This window comes from Panulirus ornatus, chromosome 43, assembly GCF_036320965.1.
Source record: "Panulirus ornatus isolate Po-2019 chromosome 43, ASM3632096v1, whole genome shotgun sequence".
NCBI lineage: Eukaryota > Metazoa > Arthropoda > Malacostraca > Decapoda > Palinuridae > Panulirus > Panulirus ornatus.
Genome location: NC_092266.1, coordinates 24908257 through 24922474, shown reverse-complemented (window position 1 = coordinate 24922474; position 14218 = coordinate 24908257). Strand labels below are relative to the sequence as shown.

General features: G+C 47.6%; 1 protein-coding gene across 5 annotated transcripts in view; it reads left to right on the top strand.

The window, feature by feature from the left end:
* The window catches only part of PDZ-GEF (PDZ domain-containing guanine nucleotide exchange factor), a 467784-nt gene that overhangs the window by 260193 nt on the left and 193373 nt on the right, over positions 1-14218 (top strand). The gene's annotated exons all lie outside the window — the stretch shown is intronic.

Below are 14218 nucleotides of genomic sequence, written 5' to 3'. Positions count from 1 at the left end.
GTGAGTGAGATGGCAGGATGATTTGAGCGCACGTCTAAGGGTAAGTAATGTATAGTCACAGATTTATGAGCAAGCCAGCGCCAGAAATGGTTAGTACGACACCCACAGACAGGTGGTCGTATGGGAAGGTGACCAAGGTAAACATGTGACCTGCAGCTGCAGGTTGGGCTTAAATCATCGTCATCATCAAGAGGTATGTGTCACTGTTGCCGCTAATGCTGGAACACGAGAGAGGTATGTACCAGTGTTGCCACTAATGCTGGAACACGAGAGAGGTATGTACCAGTGTTGCCACTAATGCTGGAATACGAGAGAGGTATGTAACCGTGTTGCCACTAATGCTGGAATACGAGAGAGGTATGTAACCGTGTTGCCACTAATGCTGGAATACGAGAGAGAAAGGTATGTGTCATTGTTGCCACTAATGCTGGAACACGACAGAGGTATCTGCTCGTGTCGCCGCTAATGCTGGAACATGATAGAGGTATCTACCAGTGTTAAAACTAATGCTGGGACATGAGAGAGTTATCTATCAGTGTTGGCACTAGAGCCGGATAGAAAGTTATCTACCAGCGTTGCCACTAGAGCAGGAACATGAGAAAGGTTTCTTCTGTAGTTGGTTACAAACTCTCTCTCTCTCTAGAAAGGTTTCTTCTGTAGTTGGTTACAAACTCTCTCTCTCTCTCTCTCTCTCTCTCTCTCTCTCTCTCTCTCTCTCTCTCTCTCTCTCTCTCTCTCTCCTCCGTCAGAGAAATAATACAAGCATCATGTGTACACACTTTATTTTATCAGAAGTATTTTCTTTGATTGTGTACAGGGCTTGGTGGACTCTCCCCCTCACACATCCATGGAAGGGCATCTCTTGCAGTTTCGAAGACTTTCATTCACTGGACGTTTGTTCAGTTACATGGTAAGGGCGAGGTATGTGGGGGAGGTTATGTAGGGAAGATGAGAAAGGCTGGGGAAGTGTAGTGGGGAAGGTAGAAGGTGTGTATAGTTGCCTTTCTGTGTGTAGTTTTGGTATGGCATACACCCAGAGCCTCACTTGTGTGGGAATAGTTAGCGATTTTCAGGTTGTAATTAGAACCGCTAAGTAATTATTATTATTATTATTATTATTAGATTTAATGCCGTGTCTTATTCTCCTCGGCTCGTCTTCTACAGGCTTACACCTGCTGGGAGCCAAAGTTTGAGGGACGAGACGCAGACAACTAGAGAGAGAGAGAGAGAGAGAGAGAGAGAGAGAGAGAGAGAGAGAGAGAGAGAGAGAGAGAGAGAGGTAAGCGGAAGGTGAGGTGATGGAAAGGCAGGCCGGGCGGTTGTGGAGCAATAGTCGAGAGTCGTCGTCTGGCGGAACTCACTCTCCATTACTGGCGGCATTACTGTATTAGCTAGGGGGGGGTCATAAAGTCGGGAGCCCTAGCCCAGCGCTGGGACGTGTGCGTAAGCCCTGCCCTGTGACGCAGATCTTGTCCCGCCCGGCTCACCTTTATGACCGGCGCGCCAGAGATATTTGCTTAGTATTTGTAAGTTTGTTGTTGTTTCGTCTTGAGTTTGTTTTTGTGTTGACGTGTTTGTTTGCCATGGAAGGTTGTATGCGAAGATGAGCGGCCGCGCCTATTTGGTGGTGGTGGTGGCTCCTGGCGTCGACTTTAACAACATGTGCGGTGCGTTCACGTGCTTATAGGTGTAAGGGACACGGAAGGCAGGAAAGTTAGCTAGCGAGGACGGCGGTGAGAAAAGGGGAGTGTACTTCCTTAGATCAGGATGGACGGTATGACAGGATATATATATATATATATATATATATATATATATATATATATATATATATATATATATATATATATATATGGTGAGGGCGGACTGGAGAGTGGGGAGGGAGAGATAGGAAGCGAGTTAGGGGGGAGGAGGGAGGGATGGAGAGAGTTTGGGAGGAAGTGATGGAAGGGAGGGGCGGGTATGGCAGGTGTTCCGGCTGGTCCCGGAGCTACCAACATTCGCTCTCTCTCTCTCTCTCTCTCTCTCTCTCTCTCTCTCTCTCTCTCTCTCTCTCTCTCTCTCTCTCTCGGGCGTAACGGCCGCCTCCCTCCCTCTCCCGTTCCTCACCGGTCGGTAGTTGGCTTCCGTCCCTGTCCCTGCCGGCCTCCTTTTGCCCCTCCCCCCCCTCCTTCCCCAAGGATTTATTTATTGGTCAGCCTCCGTTTTTTAATGTCCGTGTTGGGTGTTCGTACGAGATGCTTTCCGCCGTCCTACAACCCCCTAGATCCACGCTCCTGGCAGGTCCCCCGCCTGCTGCTTTGGTGCGCCCCCGCTGGTTGTCCAGGTATGGATGGCTATCCGGGTTTAATGCTCCTGACTCTTGCTCCTTCCCCCCCTGCTAGTTCTCCTGCTGAGCGTCCATATGGTGTCTCTGCTGTTGACTGTTCCACCTTGGGTCTTCGTCTGCTGTCTCTTCTTCACCTCTTTAGAGGCGCCGTTCCTCACCCGAGTCTTTCCCATGCTTTCCAACCATTACGTGGACCTCGTCTTGGCAGTTGGTGATGAAGCTGCTCTACCACTCCGCCACTGCCTGCCTTGTGAAACCCCCCTCCCTCTCCCCCGAGACGCAGTTCGGGCGCCAATAGCAGTATCGAACCGTTACAAAAACTCGTACGAACCGGATCAAGAACACTCCCTCCCAGCTGTTGGTGAACATTATCTGTAATTAGTAGATTATATATATATATATATATATATATATATATATATATATATATATATATATATATATATATATATATATACCTACGCCCTTTTAGTTGTGGGAAGATTGTTGAACAAACACTCATTATGTAACCATATGTGTATTGTTGTCTTCTCTGCTTTCAGCCTTGTCCTAGAGTTGATTAATGGTAATGATATTGATGATATTGTTAAGAATAATAATGGTAGTAGTAACAACGTTTATTATTATGATATTATTATTATTAATGATAATTATTACGCACTGAAACACATCTGCGTCGCTTCTTTGCTCGTTCTTTGGCTGCCGCACCCCCTGCATATTCTGTCACACGTACCCCTTCATCTCCATCATCATCTTTTTTCTCTCTTCTTCTCATCCTCTTCCTTCTCTTGCGTCATTTCTCATCCGTTATATACCCTCTACCTCTTTTATCGTCCTTCAACCTTTTTCCTTCCACTTTCCTCCTTCTCCCCTACTTTTTCCTCCTGCATTTTCTTGGTCTACCTCTTCGTCCTTTCTCCTCCCAGTCCTCCAGGGCCACTGAATGTTTTCTCTCTCCTTTAATAGTCTCTTGCTTTCCACTCCTCTTCCTCGTTGTCATTTCACTCCCCCTCCTCCTCTAGTATGTCCTCCTCCTCCTCTTCCTCCTCCTCCTCCAGGAACTGGTAATGCGACTTTCAAAAGGAATGTCTGGGGAGCCGACTGCTGGCGATATTGTCGACCGTAGTGTGTAGGAGCCTGGCGAGGAGGCAAGCAGGCAGGCGCAGCCTCCCGCTGCCACACCTGCTGCTGCTCTGGGTTCTGGCCGCAGGTGATGATGATGATGATGCTGACGGTCGTGCCGGTGTCGAGGGATGGTGGGTGGTGTTGCTGCTACTGCAAGAGAGGATGAGGAATTACAGCTGCCGCCGACTGGCAGTCGTGGCGCGGCTGCGTGTGCTGTTACTGATGATGCCTCTGCCACAGCTAATGATGGTAGTATGTTTGCGACTGCGGGAATGATGGTAGTATGTTTGTGAGTGACTGCGAGTGCAGATGATGCTCATTCCACTGTTAATGATGATGTGGATAAGTGATGATGCTACCAGTGGTAATGAGATGATGGCCTGCGTTACATAGCCTTTCTTTTTTACCCCCACTTGTCTCTCATGGTTGTTGCTCTGGTATGAGAATATCTTTGGGAACAGATTAAAGAAGTGATAGTAGCCCAGCTGCCCCTCGCTCCAGCTCCAGGATTTGCCCCAGCTGTCGTGAAGATAGGAGATGGTGGGTTGATGGAGCTGTTGCTACTACTACTACTACTACTACTACTACTACTACTACTACTGTTGGTGCTTCTGCTGCACCTGCTGTCGCTGAGGTGGTGATAGCGGTGCTCCTGCTGCCAGTGGTGGTGTGGGTGCTATTGCTGGTGCTGGTCTGCTCCTGAAGTTTTTCGCTCATTTGCATATAGAAGAAAGGAGGAGAACACGAGGCGGCCGAGGCTGGGGAGGTGCCAAGTGGGTGTTGTATGTGTGGGTCAGCTCACTCGTGCTGGGGTGCAAAAAAAAATATTTTTTTTGTCTACGTTGGAGGTTCCAGTCAGGGACAAAAGTCCACATCAAGGCCGGACCTTAATTGAAGTATAAAGAGGTTAATGAGAGTGGGACACACACACACAAAAAAAAAGAGATTTGAAAGGAAGTGAAATGTATGTCTTTTAAGATTGGGTCTGGTCATAGTTATTGGGATAGACATGAGAAGGTAGAGAGCTCCAAAGTTTCGAGGTGTAGGGAAAGAAACAGTTATCAAAACGGCACACCCTTGAGTTGCTAACGGCCACATAGTAATTTATTGTGCACTCCTACCCATCCGGTGGGAAAAGGGCTCATACGGTTACGTAATAATGATGTATATGTTGTATGTGTATGTGTGCGTGCTTGCGCACGTACACAGTCGTGTTGATATATGTAGTATCATGAATACATATTTGTGCTTGTGTGTGAACATGAGCTTATCGGTTATCGTGCCCTTGGGAGACATCGGAGAAAGCCAAAGATAGTGGTGAGAGGTTGAGAATGTGGGAAAAGGAAGAGTGTGCTGAGGGGAAGACACAGCAAAAGGAAAAGTGTGGTGAGAGGAAGAGATGGTAAAAGGAAGAGTGTGCTTAAGGGAAGAGGTGGTAAGAGGAAGAGTGTGAGAGAGGAGGACTGAGCCACGAGACGTGGAGGCTGCCTCAAGGAGGACCCCGTCATCACCTCGTTGTTGTGAGTCCTCTCACGATGATCCCGTTTAGGTATTGAGGGTGGAAGTCTTGGCTGCGGGTAAGGGGGTGGGTGGCAGGGGGTCGTGTCCTCCCCCCACGCCCTTCCTCTACCCCATCACAGTAGGGCCGTCTCTTCCTTCATTAAAGAGGGTCCGTCTCTCCCTTCGCCATGAAAGGGCAGAGAAAAATAGAGACGCTGAGTGGAGAAATATCTGCCAAGATGCACCTTCGTTGTTGGATGCTGAAGGACCCGCAGGTCTGCAGGATGTGCGAGTTAAACGAGGCCTTCTGATCAGCCGTAGGTACCTAGGCAAGGTAAGCAACGTAAGGTAAAGTATGGTTTAAGGATTTTGGATAGCCCTTTTTTTTTTTTTCAGTCGCTTTAGGGGTTGTGAAACACTTCCCTTGACGGGGAAGCGAGTGGCTAGATCTGTGACAGCATCTGTTTGTGCTCTCCCTTAGGGGCCATGTGCACCCTCGAATATCACCTCCCACCCGTCCATATCAGCTCACTCTTTGTCAAGCCACCCACACACACACACACACACACACACACACACACACACACACACACACACACACTCTCTCTCTCTCTCCAAGTCAAGAAACACCCCCTTCTAGTCAAGAAACATCTCCCTTGATGAAGCCACGTAACCACCTCCTCCTCAAGCCAGACCTTACCGTCAGCCTTCCCACTTGGCGACGGCGGTAGCAGACACGTCTCCCGTCCCTATCCTGGCTGAATGTTTCCCTAGGTTGATGGTGGTAGTGGTGGTGGTGATGGTGGTGGTGGACGCCTCGCCTGACGGGCAGTGATTGAGCGTGGCGAGGGGAACGTCAGCTTCCACCATAGACAAGGAACGCCACACATCAAACCTCCTTGGCTGCCTCTCTCTCTCTCTCTCTCTCTCTCTCTCTCTCTCTCTCTCTCTCTCTCTCTCTCTATCTGGGGAATGATTTGCATATCATGGTTGTGCCAAGTTATATGCATGAGTTTTATATATATATATATATATATATATATATATATATATATATATATATATATATATATATATATATATATACATACATACATATACATATATAACTGGCCGTAATATTGCTTTCTTGTGTCTCTCCTAGTGAAGGAAGGAATGTATATGGAGTAGAATATCCTGGGTTACGGAACTGATAGAAAACCAAGAATTAAAGGTCAGTTGGAGGCCGGGGTAAATATTATGTTGTTGGGCGATGGGGGACCTTCGCTCCAGCCCATTGTTTACCTGAGCCTGGGTGTCGGACACCTGTTGAGCAGCGTCGCGACTCCTCGACCTCCCCAGGCCCGTCCTCCCCATGTCTCCGACGAGGGAACTTAATCTCCTTCCCACTCATCCCTACTCTCTCTCTCTCTCTCTCTCTCTCTCTCTCTCTCTCTCTCTCTCTCTCTCTCTCTCTCTCTCTCTCTCTCTCTCTCTCTACCCTTCCTCATTATCATGTGATGATGATGACGGTGCCGTCCATGCTCTTGGGGAATCATATAGGGACGAGATAAACGAGGGAGACCCTCAGTATCTTCTCATTGGAGATTAGCTTGTCGACACAGGTATAGACCCAGATATGGAAAGATAATGGTATAGCTACGTTGGGGGTAAATATCGTTAGGCATAGATGCAGAAAAGGAAGAGTTGCGCGAACGCCAAGACGCAAATGAAAAGGATCTCAACCCTTTTCGTTTGCAGATACCGAACAAAGCTTGGCTAGACCTGTAGATTATACTGGGGGCAGGGTAGATTTCAACACCCTAGAGAACGTCTGAACACACTTAATCAAGGCGGCTGCCGCTTCGGGGGAGGGATGTAGCTTCTATCATTCATCAGACGCACAGCAAATCACTGGAGGAAGGACATTATACTCTCAGGTTCATGATGTGGTCCTGACATACGATACACACCACGAGACGAAGGTGATTACATTCCCCAATGCAACCAACAAAAATACAATAAGAAAACTTGGCAGACGCCAACATGAGGACGTAACGAGGATGGAGAATAATTGTCAAATGGAGAAATAACTCTCGTTACCATGTACAAATAATGAGGGATCTGAAAACGTGTCTGATAAACGTGCCTTCAAGCACAACAGAGACTTGACCACCCACAAAACAGTCGGAACAGAACGGACACGTTTTTAAAAGAATCATCGAACACTTCGACAAGTGTTGCTCCCTTTGATATGCCAATGCACAGAGGGCGACAAGTGTTGCTCCCTTTGATATGCCAATGCACAGAGGGTCTTAAGGTATCAAAAACTAATGAGATATTCATTTTGTGAATGATTTATCGGCTGGATTAGATGTATTAGATGTAGTATTTACAGCCATCCCTTAGATTAGCAGATGAGTTTAGATAGTTAGGTTTGGATCTTGAACTACAGCTGTTTTTTTACAGATGTTACAAGATTAGAATGGAGGAGGAGGAGGAGGAGTTGGGATACATGTAACATTTGAATGTCATGAATTCCTGTAATGATTTAGTCGAAGTGTTCGCTGTCAAGATTGAAAGCCTCAACTTGGTTATCATCGCATTGATCTGTCAGCCATCGGATAGAAGATCGCAAGAATGCCTGCTGCACCAAAGGTGGCTGACAGCTGTTAACATACACTGTATACTACAATGGAAGCATTGAAGAGGAGGACCTTAGACAAGGTAATGACGAGACTTACCGTACCAGCCAGGCCTATGGGCAGCAGCGTCCCCACATCATGACTAAGCAGAGAAGCAGTACAGTCGCTTGGCCCCAGGCGAAGATGTAGGGGTCGACGACCTCGAAAATGAACGTAAAGGTTGACATAAACTTGTGAAAATGATGATAATGATTGATATACTGTTGTACCTATTGAGACAATATGCGCAGAGCAAATTGGACAGACATATATTACAATGGCTGACCATCTGATTCGATGGGTTTCTAATACGGACCTTTGGATCCTTGCGTTGCCATCCCTCTCTCATGCCCTCTGGCGTACATCTCTCTCCTTCCTATTGTCACTGTACGTTGATCTCGCCGTCTCTTCGTCTGTCTTTAGTAAGTCGCAGTCATCGTTTCATATTTCCCTCCACCTTTTTTGTCCATCTCTCTCTCTCTCCTTTCTTCTTAATCGTATTATGATCTTCCTCTGCTCTAATTCCCCCTCCATCTTAATATCTTTATATTTCTCATATCGTATTATAGTCTTCCCCAAGTCTTTCCCCATCTATATCTCGTCCTTCCACCCTCCCTCTTATCCTGTCATAATGATCCTCAACCCTTCCCCACCTCTTTTCATCATCCTACCACCCTTACTCTTATCTCTTCCCTGCCCCCTCTGTTCCTCAGCCTCCCTCCCTCCCCTCTTTTATCATAATCTTCCTCTTCTCTTACCGAAACCCTCTGTCTCATCCACCCTCCTTCCCTTCCTCTTATCGTTATCTTCCTCTGCTCTACCTCTTCCATCTTTTATCTCATGACCCACCCACCCTTCCCCCATGACCAGTAGGAAGCACACGACTCTCCGGAAGGTCAACACTTTCCCTAATAAAGTTAAGCTGATAAAGATTTCACCTTCAGCTCAAGTTAGGGAAGTTAAGCTGAGGGGAGGAGGAGAAATTGTGTGGTGGTGATGCTGCTGCTGCTGCCGCCTCCGCCGCTCCTCCGTGAGCTTCATCAAACGAACGAGTTACATTAATGTTTACCTATCAGTTAGTGCAGCGCCGTCGGCCGAGACTGTGTGGTTATTAAAACTTCATGATCATAACGGAGAGGAAACTCTCGTGCAGGTAATGTTTGTTAAGATATCAGCAGCAGGTGTGAATGACGGGCCGCCCTCGGATGTATTCTGTTATGGAAAGAACTTGCCTTTGGTGTGTATATATATATATATATATATATATATATATATATATATATATATATATATACTGGAATATTGATATTTTCTTGTCTGTGTGATTGATTATTTACGCACACACACACACACTCTCTCTCTCTCTCTCTCTCTCTCTCTCTCTCTCTCTCTCTCTCTCTCTCTCTCTCTCTCTCTGATAGTGTCTAACTCCTTGAATATAAGATGGTGCCGCTTGAATGCATGATTCGTCAGGAGGAGAGTAGAAAATACGAAGTTGTTGAACCGAGTGGCTTTTACTGCGATGGAGCTCGGAGGAAGAAAAATACATGTGATGACGTCAGCCTTGCTTTCGCGATCCTAGATCGGAACGGATCACCGAATGGAGAGCATAAGAAAAATACAACTTGCCTGAATAAATCATCAGTCAGGCGGGACGAAGCAGAAGAAAGGGAAGGGGCGACAGAGGAGCACCACGGAGGCACCGGTGGTGTCGAAACACCGAGGAAGGGGGAGGCCTTTGAAGGGGGGGGGGGACATTAGAGAGAATTACCGCTCCCTCTTGAGGGCACGTGACCCCTCGCCGAGGGGCTGGAGGGGGAAGATAACGAGGCTACGGTGTTACCAACTGCAGGAGGGTGTTCGGGTGTAACAGGTCCTCTATATTTGTATAGCTATGACTCCGGGTCTGCCGCCTTCTCATGCTTAGCCCGAGTCTCCTCCTGTTTGCCAGTGGTAGAGGGACTTACTGTGACGCTGGAGGGACACACACACACGGTAGGACTTACGGTGAGGAGGTTCCCCTAGATATCCTACACACACACACACACACACACACACACACACACACACACACACACACACCTGTTGTAGCCGTTAGTGTTTTAATTGACCGTCCCCCGCAAGCATGGGTCTCTTTGGATCCAACCCGCTTGCGTTCGAACCCTGGTCGCGACAGCCGTTCCACAGTCCACCCAGCTGTTCATCCTCACTTAGGGGTTGGTGGATAAACTGGAGTGCCAGGCATAGGCTAGGGTGTGTGTGTGTGTGTGATTGTAATATTGCAGTGTTGTTCCATGGCTATGGTGCACTGTTATCCCATGATTATCCTGCACTGTCACCCCCCATTATTATGATGATTGTGGCACAGAATCGGCTCATGATTATGGCACAATCACCCCATGATTACCGTGGTCTCAAAGTGCGTGGGAATCACCAGGGTGTCTTATGTTTTGAGACATTTGTTTCTTTCCTTAGTCAGTCCCGGAAAACCAGGAGAGAGAGAGAGAGAGAGAGAGAGAGAGAGAGAGAGAGAGAGAGAGAGAGAGAGAGAGAGAGAGAGAGAGTAAATACAGAACTAGAATTCTTCGTTATGGTCTGTGGTTTTATTTTTTCTTTTTCTTTTTTTTGAACTGGGGTGGGGGTAGAAGACACTCTCCACTCGCCTCCCGAAGACCACATCAGGTATACACCAGGCGTCGGAGGTGGGTCGGACTTGCTGATGTAGAATTACAGTCGGAGCGAAGGGAGTTTGTTGTTGAGATGCGGGCACACGCTGGCACAGACTAACATCATCTTAGTCATCACTTATGTTGTCAGAACGATGGCGCCCACCTGCTTTACGGTCCTGGTGTTGATATTAAAGTAATATATATATATATATATATATATATATATATATATATATATATATATATATATATATATATATATATAGAGAGAGAGAGAGAGAGAGAGAGAGAGAGAGAGAGAGAGAGCATGGTCTTCATTGTGCCCAGGACAACTGACGAAGGTGTTGAAGATCCCTCAATCGATAGTTGTAACTTGCTGACGTCCTTAATGACCCTGGCCACCAACCATCTATCATCCTGGAGTGTTGTTTGGGGTCGTGCAACGCGCCAGGAGAAGACAGAGCTTAACCAATTTTTTTTTTTTTGAGAAAGAATTAAGTAATCGCAATATACATTTAGATCGTTGTCCTTACTCATATTGTGCTTAGAAGAACAGAAGTCCCGTCGTTCCGGGCATATGTGTGTCTTTCGTAGTGCAGTTGCCGTCTCCCCTACTAAGGAAAAAAAAATACTGCTTGGAAGAATGTATAGTTGAGGTGCTGGATTTTTTTTTTTTTATGTATAGCAGTTCATTACGAATGTGCTCATACATTCCTGCAAGCGACTGTACGAAATATTTCCCTCTTTGGCCTTGTTATTCAGATGACTTTTACCTCTGTTCTTAGCCTATGGGAGGTATTTACGTATGGGAGATAGCGTAGTATAGATAGCGTAGTATTGCCCTTTTCCTTTATGGTCTCAGCCATAGGAGATAAGTAAGCTAGAAATGATAGCCTTTATGTTTTTTGATTATGGAAGATAGCTTAGTAGCCAAGTAATGTCCTTATCCTTCGTGTTCCTAACCTTAGGAGAGAGCGTAGTGACGAGGGGAAGGGGGAGCACAGTTGCGGATGGTGGTGGGGTGGCGTATGAAGCGACGCGGAGGCTTGCGAGGTGACGTCAGCGGTGGACGGCGCGGGTCCGTGACGGTGCAACAGACTGGCTCACAACCCGGATGTACCAGCACGCTTTGCTGGCCTCACCTTCGTCTAATTGTTTCGTGGTTGTAACCTGGCAAACGTTTGCTCCCTGCCTCTCTCATCGCATATGTATTTCCTGAATCTTTTGGAAAGTATGGGATGATATGATTCACGTACTCTGTTCCTAAGCGTGCACGAAGGATATACCTTTGCGTCATAGCGCTTGGGGTAGTATCCAGGCAGCCTACGTATATGTAGTTTGCTCGCGGCAAACCCCGCTGAGGTTCACTCACCTGCCTCTGATTTGCAGTGCCGTGTTGCGCGCGACTTGCTGCTGGAGGAAGTCTTACCTTTTTCCCCACGCGATGTGAGGTGTAGGAACGCCGGGGCGGCGGCGGCTTCGGCGTTGGAGGATGTGTTGTCTTGTGCGACGACAGCAACGGCGGTACCTGTGGCTGTGGTCGCAGGTGAGCCTTACGGTCACCCTGCGTATCGCCGCACTGACAACCCACCCAGTAGTTACATAACTCTAGCAATACATCGTTTTTTTTTTTTGTTTTTTTTTAAGACTTTTTGCAGCTCTGTGATGGTGATTTATAGATCTGTCGTTGGCGACGCCCGCCGTTCGCATGGCTTTTGAAGTCTCAGGACTGTTGGGAATTTCGGTTGTTAGGCCCAGTGGTTACAGGCGGTGGTAGTTGCGACTCGCTGATTTGGGAAAGAAACCAGGATCTCAGTAGGGTAGTGAGGTCTGGTATCCTGGAATGGACGCTGGTGGCTGTAGGTGGTGGCATGGAATGGACGCTGGTGGCTGTAGGTGGTGGCATGGAATGGACGCTGGAGGCTGTAGGTGGTGGCATGGAAGTAAGCGACGTTCTCATCCTGAAGGAGTGTTTGGCAGCTGATTTTGTCCTGCAGATTATCCGATAATGTTAATCCTGTCCAAAAAAAAGAAAAGAATTTTCCCCCTGTAACTGATTTGTTATTGGTGTTGAAAGAGGATGGAAGCTTCCAGGTATATAACTGTATAATGTAAATAGTATTCACTGTAGGGTGTGTGGTGCGGTCTTGCTCTTTGTAGATGTTATACATCCGGCCAGAATACTGGGGATACACCGAGAGCTAATGGCACGCCTTTTGGAAGAGCATACCCTTTCGTCGAGTTCGTCTACCCCTAAAGCTCGGCCTGAGGCTAAGCGTTCTGAGAGTCGGTCGGTCAGGCAGTTGGAGGCCGACGCCTGAAGGCCTACGTAAACCACTTCATCCTAATGTGTTTTCGTGGAGGTTATGTTGTGTTCGCCACGAATACCTGACTTTCTGTTGAGAAGTGATTCCAGTGACATTCCCTCGAGAATTGCTAGCTTTGGCCGGGAGACTGGAGGCAAGACAACCATGCTTAAAAACGCTCGAAATTAAAGAGGGGGAAATCTTTACACGTGCCTCGTAATGATCGTGTTTATGTGTTTTCTTGGGGGGAGGATTTATATGTGTTATTCTGGCGTAATTTTGCATTACGTATTAGCAGTGCAGAGGCAGCACTGCAGGTCACAGATGGTCACGTGAGGGAATGTAACGCTGGTACTTGTGACCAGGGTAAAGACTTGAAGTCGCTCGACGTCTTTTCCGACAGATTGGTTCTGGCAGTCCACACACACACACACACTTGTCGAAGCTTCGATACTGTAGCAGCACTGATTTTGTGGAGAGGTTTATGGTCGGAAGCGTGAGAGCGACATGGTCAACAATGTGGCACTCGGGTAGGGGGGGGGATGTTGACACCGAACTGGGCCTTGTGTTTGGTTGCATGGAGGACACCGCCTTCAGTCAACCATTCCCTCGGATGTCGAACTTTTTTTTCGTGTTGCTTTAAATTGGCTTTTTTTTTTTTTATTTTCGTATAAGTAAGCGTGGAGCGCCTGTGTGATGGTAATTGATTCACTATTTCGTGGTATTTATAAGTGTGTTTCTTTGTCTCGTTACTCAGAATCCATGTGAACGTCGACCATGTGGACAAAAAAAAAAAACCTTCCTTGACATACTTACTGGAAGTCACGCGTCTTGAACTTTTTCATATCTCCCCTCGACTCTCATCTCGCAGCAGGAGAATGATTTATGATAAGGGTTTTATACCACTCCTGGTGGAGGAGGAAGGGGAGACGATCATGGCGGCGTGCGGGAAGCCCAAGGCCGCGATGCTAAACAAAAGTAGCGTCTCCTTAATTTTATTGTTCCTGTGCAGCTTGAGACAACGACCGCCTTTGGTATTGTTATAATAAGTGTAGGTGGGTGCGGGTTCCGGCCTGGGTGGCTGACGGAGAGCGCTCACTCACCTTAGGGAACTAGTATGGTAATGTCCTCGGGTCCGGTCATAGGCCGGCTCACACTCATACCACCACCTTCTGCGCCTCCGTCAGAGTTTACGTCACTGTGGCCACGGGGAGTTTGGACGGATAGCCTTTCATACGTAAGTTGTAAGCGAAGCTTCTAATCGTTTCCTTCGCTTCAGAAAGCGGTTGAAGCCGTTTCGTTGACCTCAACGAACGTTTTCTTTTTAGCGTTTTGAGTGGCTTTGCGGAGTAAGGCCGGAGAGCTCTCGGTGCCGAAGAACTTTCTAATACTCTGCTGGTGCCGGGGCGACACAATTCCGACGGCGACGCTGACGGGGACGACGTGGCACGGGCCGCTACTTGAACGCCTTCGACGTACGTGCTGTTTGGCCTGCGCGTCGCAAGAGTGAAAGATGTTACTTTCCTGGAGGTGATTTGTGGAGCAGTATTGCCTCTCCCAGGAAGTACACCCCCGGAGGACGGGCGTCTCCTGTGGATAATGGGTCTGTGGATTTTTATTTTCCCA